This window comes from Dama dama, chromosome 33 (genome assembly GCF_033118175.1).
Source record: "Dama dama isolate Ldn47 chromosome 33, ASM3311817v1, whole genome shotgun sequence".
Lineage (NCBI taxonomy): Eukaryota > Metazoa > Chordata > Mammalia > Artiodactyla > Cervidae > Dama > Dama dama.
The window spans coordinates 72,536,086-72,544,037 of record NC_083713.1 but is presented as its reverse complement, the minus strand read 5'-3'; positions in this window follow the sequence as shown (position 1 = coordinate 72,544,037).

Here is a 7,952-nt window from a genome sequence, read left to right as displayed (position 1 = left end):
CCAGGTTCGATCCCTGGTGGGGAAGATCCCGTGGAGAAGGGAAAGGTTACCCACGCTAATATTCTTGCCCGGAGAATTCCATGGACAGAGGAGCCTAGCCAGCTAAGTCCACGGGGTGGCAGAGTCAGACACAACTGAGCAACCAATACTTTCACTTTTCCTGTGCTATATACTAGATCCTCGTCTGTTATCTATTTTATATACAGTAGTGTTTATACGTTAATTGGAAAGTCTACTTGTGGAGGAAAAAACCGCTCCATTTGGGGGCCTGCTGAGCCCCCTGCCACCTCTCCCCACCCTAGATGGAGGCCGACTAAAGGAAGGATATCTGAACTGGCCCAGCCATTTGACTTTCTTTCTCTTCCCCTGAGTCTCCTCCCTCCCCAGACAGACCTGGAAGGGTCAGGCTTGCAGCACACACACCTCTGATGACCTCACCCCATTGCTGACCCCCACTGCTAACTCCTGGCCAAATCCCTTCCTCCTTGGCCTGCAGTGTCCAGGAATGACGCTTCCCCGGACACAGCAGGCACGTAGGGACCTCTGTCCTCTTGTCCTGTTTTCTATGGGGATGGGCAGCCTTCAGAGTCCCACAGACCTGCCCACCTGCGTCTGACACTGTCGTCTGACCACCAGCAGGGCCGGAGGAGGAGGGTTTGTCCCCAGCCTCGGGGCTGCGGCCTCTGGGGCCCAGCACAGAGCCTGACACGTGGTCAGTAGGCAACAGATATTTTCCAGTGAACGAAAGAATGCGTGTCACCCTGACTGGCTTGTTGTCTTGGTCGTTTAGAGACACATGGAGTGAAGCATCCACTGGCACGTCATCACAAGAACATTCAGAAGACTATGCTATGGCCCCCAATGATAGCCCTGCGTCATTCCTTGGTGCCATGCCTTTCCACAAGTTCCCCTGAACTGTCGCTGGCTCTTTCAGTTACCACCTAAACCGCTCATCCAGCAGAACGCACAGCTGGGAACACTTGGCTCTGAGGGGCGCTGCCGGAGAAGCAAGCCCAGTTTCACTTCTCCTGGAGGAACCTCTGATCTAGGACATGGCTGGCAGGGAGGATGGGTGGCGAGGCCTCTGGGGAGATGTGACCTCACCTAAGGGCGGGGGCGAGAGAGATTGCTCAGTCGGGGACATGAAAGCCGAGCAGGAAAGCCAAGAGCTCCCAGGGTTCTTTCCCTGGCTGGCGTTGTGGTGAGCCCTCCCTAAGGCATCCCATTGTTTCCTTTTTAAAAACACCAGTCCAAACAATGCTTCCCAGATCCTGCTCCTGGGCCCAGCCTGGGAGAGCAGGGACTCCGGGAGGGGCTGGCTCGGCTCCCATCCCGAGGCCTGGGTGCACCGTGCCAGGGCCCCAGGCTGGCCCGGCCTCTCAGGTCACAGAGTCCAGCTTTGCTCAAAACTCAGGTCATCATTCGGGGCCTCTGAGCCTCTTGGGAGACCCCAAGCTCCCTGAGGCAGGGCCAGGGTAGTGTCCTGGCTCTGTGTACCCACAGCATGCCGCTATCACTGAGTAAGGAAGGGAAGAGTGTTTCACCCTGCCCTGGTCCCAGGGTGGGAAGATGCTGGGAGGTTGGGAGGATTTAACGAGTTGAACTTAGACCATGGCCGGTCCTCTCCTGGACTTGCCAGGAGCTGGCCTGGCGGGGCAGGGGAGGTGAGGAGCTGTTGGTGGGGGGTGGGGGGGCTAGTGCTTGGCTGGAGGGGGCCCTGCTGCAGGCCAGCTGGGAGGACAGGCAGCCTTCAGATGGCAGGGTCCGAGAGCCCCTGGAAGAAAGGCTAGACTGACCCACTCCAAGGTCTGGGCTGGCGGCAGCCGGCGGAAAAGGCCTTGAGTTGCCATCAAGAGTCCCCATACACAGAGTGGGGGGGGGGGGGGAGGGGGGAGCCTTGTGGAGAAAGAGCAAGACATTCAGAATGGTGGCCCCAGACGCAGAGGAAAAGTATTGGGGCCTGAGCATGGCCTCCCATTAGTGGCCCAGCTGCATGTCAGCACAATCTCCCCCTTTTCCTCGACTGGCTGCATCTCTGTTCTCACAACCCAAACGCCCCCACAGCCTGCACCCACGCCCTCCCTGGCCATATTGATTTACTCTGCTTTCAGGGGACCTGTGGCCCCAACAGACGGGCTTCTGCCTCCTGCCTCCCACGTGGAGTCTGTCTCCCAGCCAGCTGCTGGGAGGCACCCAGGGAGAAGGAGGCCTGCTTCCCATTCAGTCTCTCGGGAGTCTCATCATTAGTAACACGCGGCAATTTGGAAATCAGGTTCACGCCCCAGAATTCACGTCCCCTCAGAGCAGCTGTGCAGTCTGTATCTTGTGGTGGAATCTATAGCCTCCACAGGGCGGAGGATCTTATTTTCAGCTACTTCCCAGGGCCTACCACATCGTCCGGGCTTTATATTCACGGAGCAAATGAATGAGTGATAGAAACTGCTAATTTTCCCTGACTGCACCCTGGGTGCGGTCTGACTGCTTTTCCTGTATCGTCTCATTTCAACTTCACAGCAAACTAAGGGCTAGGCACTTCTCTGGTCCCCACTTTACAGTTGGGAAACCAAGACTCAGAGAGGTTAGGTGGCTTGTCCAAAATCACTCAGGCAGAAGGGAGCAGAGCAAGGACATAATTTTACATGTGGATTTTCTCCACCCTGGCTTGCTTCTCCTCTTGGAAGGTCTTGGGGGAGGTGGGTCCGCTTGCTTTTGGGGAACATTCCACCATCTGAGATGTTTGTATACCTGGAACTCAGGGTGTCTCATACACCTCCATCCCAGGTTCTTGTCAAATTCAGTTTTGCGCTGGATGCTGCAAGCCCCCTGGGCTGAAGGACATAGTGAGTCCTTCATACTTGAACTTGAGTTAGTTATGAGCAGCTGTCGTGCCTGGCGGTCAGCTTCAGTGAAGCTGGTGGAGCCTCCCTGCACCCGCGCACCTGTCCTCGAGTCCACCACCCACTCTCCCTGCCCCTTGCTGCTTGCCAGCCTAAGCCAGGCTCTGAACTGGGAACCGGCCTGTGCAGACCCTAAGGATCCACAGACCAGTCTCCCCATGAGCTCTCTGCCAGCAGCAGCAGCCACAGACAGTGGGGTGTACACAGGAAAGAGGCCCCCAGGGGGCTCCAGGGAGTGTGACCACCTCACCAGGGTTGGCGATCACTGCTGCCTTTGTGGTAGAAATAAACTCACGGGTGATGACTGAGTTATCAAATGAAGTAGTAAATATCATGTCCCTCTGAAACTGGGGACCCAGGAGAGAGATCTCAGTGAGGACTTGTTGAATTGCCCGGCACTGGGTGAGCCCCAGTTCAGATAACCTTCCTCCCATCCTTCTTGGGGCCAAGGCGTGTCTGAAGAGTAAATCAATGAAAGTGCTGTCCAGGTTTCTGTGTGAGTTATGCCCACAGAGCCAGGCAGGGTTTAGAGCACCTGCACCCCTTTCTGCCATAACCCTCTGTGGCAAGGGGAAACCTAGCCCTGTGGGAAGCCCACACACTGCCCCGGGCCCTCCCCCCGGGACAGCGTCCAGCCTGCCAATAAGGGTTCAGCGCCAAGAACCTGCATGACCGAGGCCTCATCTGTGGCTGCAGGGTCAGCTTTCAGCCTGCCTCAGGGCCTCAGGAGAGGTCATTCCCAAGGTCACCTCTGCCCTCCCTGACCCAGCCCAGGGAAGAGTCCTTCCATCTCTGCATCCCAGGAGCACCTTTTGCGGGCATCTCCCTGGACAGGACCAATCTGTTTCTCACAGCTGTCCTGCCAGGTGAGTGGCCTGGACCATCATCCCCATTTGACAGGTGGGGAAACTGAGGCTGAAGTCATCACAAGTCCAGTGTCAGAGCTGAAAGCAGCTTCAGAGCTTCTGGCCTCCAAGACAACCAGCCCCCGCCCTTCGCTGACTCCCTGGGAGAGAAAAAGCAGCTGGATAGGATGGTCCACAGCCTCGCTGGACAGGGAGCCCTGTTCTCTCATGGGTGCCCCATGGTGGGCAGAGCCACCCCAGAGATGCTAGTGCCCTGCGTTCCGGTGAATCCCTTGGAGTCAGGTTTGTGTTAGCACCAGCGCCGACCGCAGGATGAACTCAGGCAAGTCACTTAACATTCAGTCCTCATTCTCCAGCATGCCCATCTACTCACACTCACACACACTCACAGCCATGTGCACACGCAGCCCACCCTCCACCAGTGCTCCCCAAGTGCCCTGCGTGTGTGTGTGTGTGTGTGTGTGAGTGAGCAGGTGGGTGGGTGCCTGCGTCTCTGGAGCTCGCTCAGAGCCCCCCGCTCTTGGCTCAGCATCCATGGCAGCCTTCTGCACAGGCAGCTGGCTCTGGAGGATGGTTTGAAGGCTCCGGAAGCGGCCTGTCCCCCAGGAGCGTCCCTCCCCCCTCAGCCTGCCTGTCGGGGGCTTCCCAAGCTCCTGCTGAGATCAGGATGGGGGGACCCCCAACAGTGACCCCACAGTGATTTCCATACACCTTCCCTTATATCCTCCCAACTACCCTGCAAGATGGGCAGTGATTCTCCATTTACCACCCTCATGGTTGCGATAAGAAAACCCAGACTCAGGAAGGTGGGGCAGGCACTCAGGTCCCAGGTGAGAAGTGGCCACACCAGCATGTCAGCCCAGCTGACTTGGGTCTTCCCATCAAACCGAGAGGAGAGCCCAGAGGCCAGGCCTCGGTGAAACAGAGGCCCCAGAAGGCCACGAGGGAGCCCAAAGGAGAGAGAGAAAGGAGCCTCACTTTGGGACTGTGGTGTCCACCCTGAAGACAACTTCTAGATTCTTAGTTCAGCAGTGGCAGTCCTGAAGCTGTCTAAAGCAGTAAGACCTAAAGACGGACAGGGCTGTGTCGTTGCCAGATGTGCACACACACAGACATACACACACACACATACACAGATACACACAGAGACACACATACAGATATATAAATACATACATGCACAAAGAGACACAGACACATACATGGATACACACACATAGACACACACATAGACACAGAGAGACACAGACACATACACAAATACACAGACACACATGTAGACACATGCAGAGATACACACACACACAGATACACAGACACACACACAGACCTATACACACACACACAGACACAGGCACACACAGACACACACACAGACAGATACACACATACAGACACACACAGAGACACAGACACATACATGGATACACACACACGCACACGTAGACACATGCAGAGATATACACACACACAGATACACAGACACACACACACAGATACACACATACAGACACACACAGAGACACAGACACACACACAGATGCACACACACAGGTGTCCACGGTGAGACTGACTCCACGCAGATGAAAGGGTCTGCAGGCTGGGATGTGGGGGAGGGTTCTGATGAACAAACCCAGGGGATGCCCGTGGACTGGGACAGGTGACCAGACAGGCACCCCACACCCAACTTCTGAACCTCTCCAGACAGCTGCCATCCACTCAGCAAATGCTCAAGGGTCCCGCTCACCACCCTGATTGCATTTCAATCCCCATGGATACACAACATCCCGAGGTGACCCAGAGTTGGAGTTGGAACCCAGGTCTATCTGACTCCACAACTTTGGGTTCTCTGGGTTTGGGGAGGTTTCATGTGGGCTCTGAAGGGAGAGGTAAGACGCTCTGAAGTCCATCCCAAGAGGAAAGCAGGGAGGATAACATGGAAGCAGTGGATGGCCAGGGACACCTCTTCACAAAGACTGCTCTAACCAAGGCAGGTCACAAAGAAGGGCCAGGCCTGTGGGTGGGCACCCTAGAGGGTTTATAGTTCTTTCAGCCCAGGGTCCTGGGCTCGGGGGCTGAGGTCAGCCATCAGGGCCATTGAGCACTAGGGCTGGGGTGCTTGTACTTTTGGGGAGGTCGAGGCTGATCAGATACTGGATCAGAGTCACATACTTCGGACCTAAAGGCTTAGGCAGCTTTGATTTGTCCAGTATACTGTGGTCCACAAATAACATTTAAAAAGTCACACTAGTTGCTGACATTTCAGAATTACGTGACTGTTGAGAATCTCCCAGTCCTCCAAGGCATTCACCTGCTGTAGCCATCCACGATGGAGAAGCCAGCACAGCTCATCACAGTCCACACCCCACCCTATCGCCCACCTCTGCTTCTCTGCTCATCTTGCCAATCCTAGTGGATCTTGCCAGATCTTACCGGTCATGTGCCTTCCAGCTCACAGATGGTGGGTGGTTCTCAGGTGAGCAGACCTCTTTCCAACTCTTCCCCAAGGTTCCTGGCCTTGCAATAGGCCCCCAGGTGTAGAAGTCATGGAAAGGGGTGTGAGCACATGTGCTAGGGATGTTCCCTCTTGTGGGCAAACAGAAAGTCAAACTAAATGAGCAGGGGCATCTCCACACTGAGATTCTGTGATGCTGTGAGTAGATGAAAGGCAGAGAAGAACAGATAAGGAAGAGAAGGAAAGCAGAAATGGAGCAGGGGGAGATGTAGCCTGGAGGCTTAGTGGTGACAGAAACTGGCAAAGCTGCCTTTTGGACATCTCACTGCATCTTTGATGGTTAAAGGTGGTGGGTATGACTGCATCATTTAACTAATGATGTATAACAAACCCAGAGGCTTAAAATAGCAACCGCTTATTTAGCCCAAGGTCATGCAGGTCAGTAATGTGGGTTGGACTTAGTGGGGAGATCCTCTGGTCTCTGCAGGTTGGAGGTTGGTCCTGGCAGGTGGTTAGGTATCAGCAATGGGTCATCCGGGGACTGGTGGTGGTCAGCTAGGAAAATGATGGGGACTGAGCCATGTGTCTCTCATCCCCCAGAAAACTAGCTGGGCAGGGTTTCAAGAAGGTGAGCAGAAGCTTGTAAGGCCTCGAGACCTAAGCTCACAACTGTTTCATGGTCCCCCCCACCACATACTGTTGACCAAAGCAAGCCACAAGCCCCACCCAGATTCCAAGGGTGAGGAAGCCAACTCCACCTCTGAGGGAGGAACTGGAAAGACACATCACATCGTGTGGAAAGGAGTGGATAAGACAGCCGTTTTCACAATCATTCTACCACAAACAGAAAGCACATGGAATGACTTAAACAAGACAGATGTTGGTCTTTCTCTCATTGAAAGAAGTCCTGAGCTGGCTATCCAGGAGTGTAAGGGCAGCTCCTCAAAGTCTTCGGGGACTCCTGACTTCTCCCAGTTTCTGCTCTGCCACCTCAATGTTGCTTCTACCTTTAAGGTTGCCTTGTGTTCCAAGAGGCTCTTGGAGTTCAGCCATCAATCTTTATTCCAGGCAAGAAGCAGAACAAACTGGGGTAGACAGAAGAGGCAGTATGCTAAAGAGCGTGCCTTCCAGCTGAGTGGCCCCAGCAAATCTTTTCATGTCTTCTTAGTCAACACTAGCTATAAAGGGGGACAGGAGATATGGTCCTTGAGCTGGGAACTTAGCCACCCAGAATAAATCAGGTTTCTATCAGAAAAGAAGATATAGAGAATGAATGTTGAGTATGGAACTAGCAGCGTCTGCAAGGGGAAGAGGGATAGAGGGGAAGGGAGGAGTTAAGCCACTCCCCTTCTTGGCATTTTAACTAAAGGCCTGAGGACTGCTTAGAGAGCAGTAAATCACTTTTTTTTCTATCACTTTATTTGTGAAATTATATTATGCATACAAAAGTGTGTATTAAATGCATATATGCATTTGTTAAAAAAGATAAACATCCACGTACACAAAGAGTGATCAGTTGCCACCCCACCAATAGAGCCTATGGACTCAGGACAGTCCTCAAATCACCCGCAGAGAGGTCTCCCCCACATAGCAAGTCTCCCCGCAGCACCCACCACCCCAGGCTGAAAAGCTTGGGCGGAAACCCCAGCCCTAAGCAGGACTGCCTCAAATCTGGACATCGCCTGCAGGAATTCATAGTGGCAGCGCCATGCCACGTGGGGACAAATCCTTTCT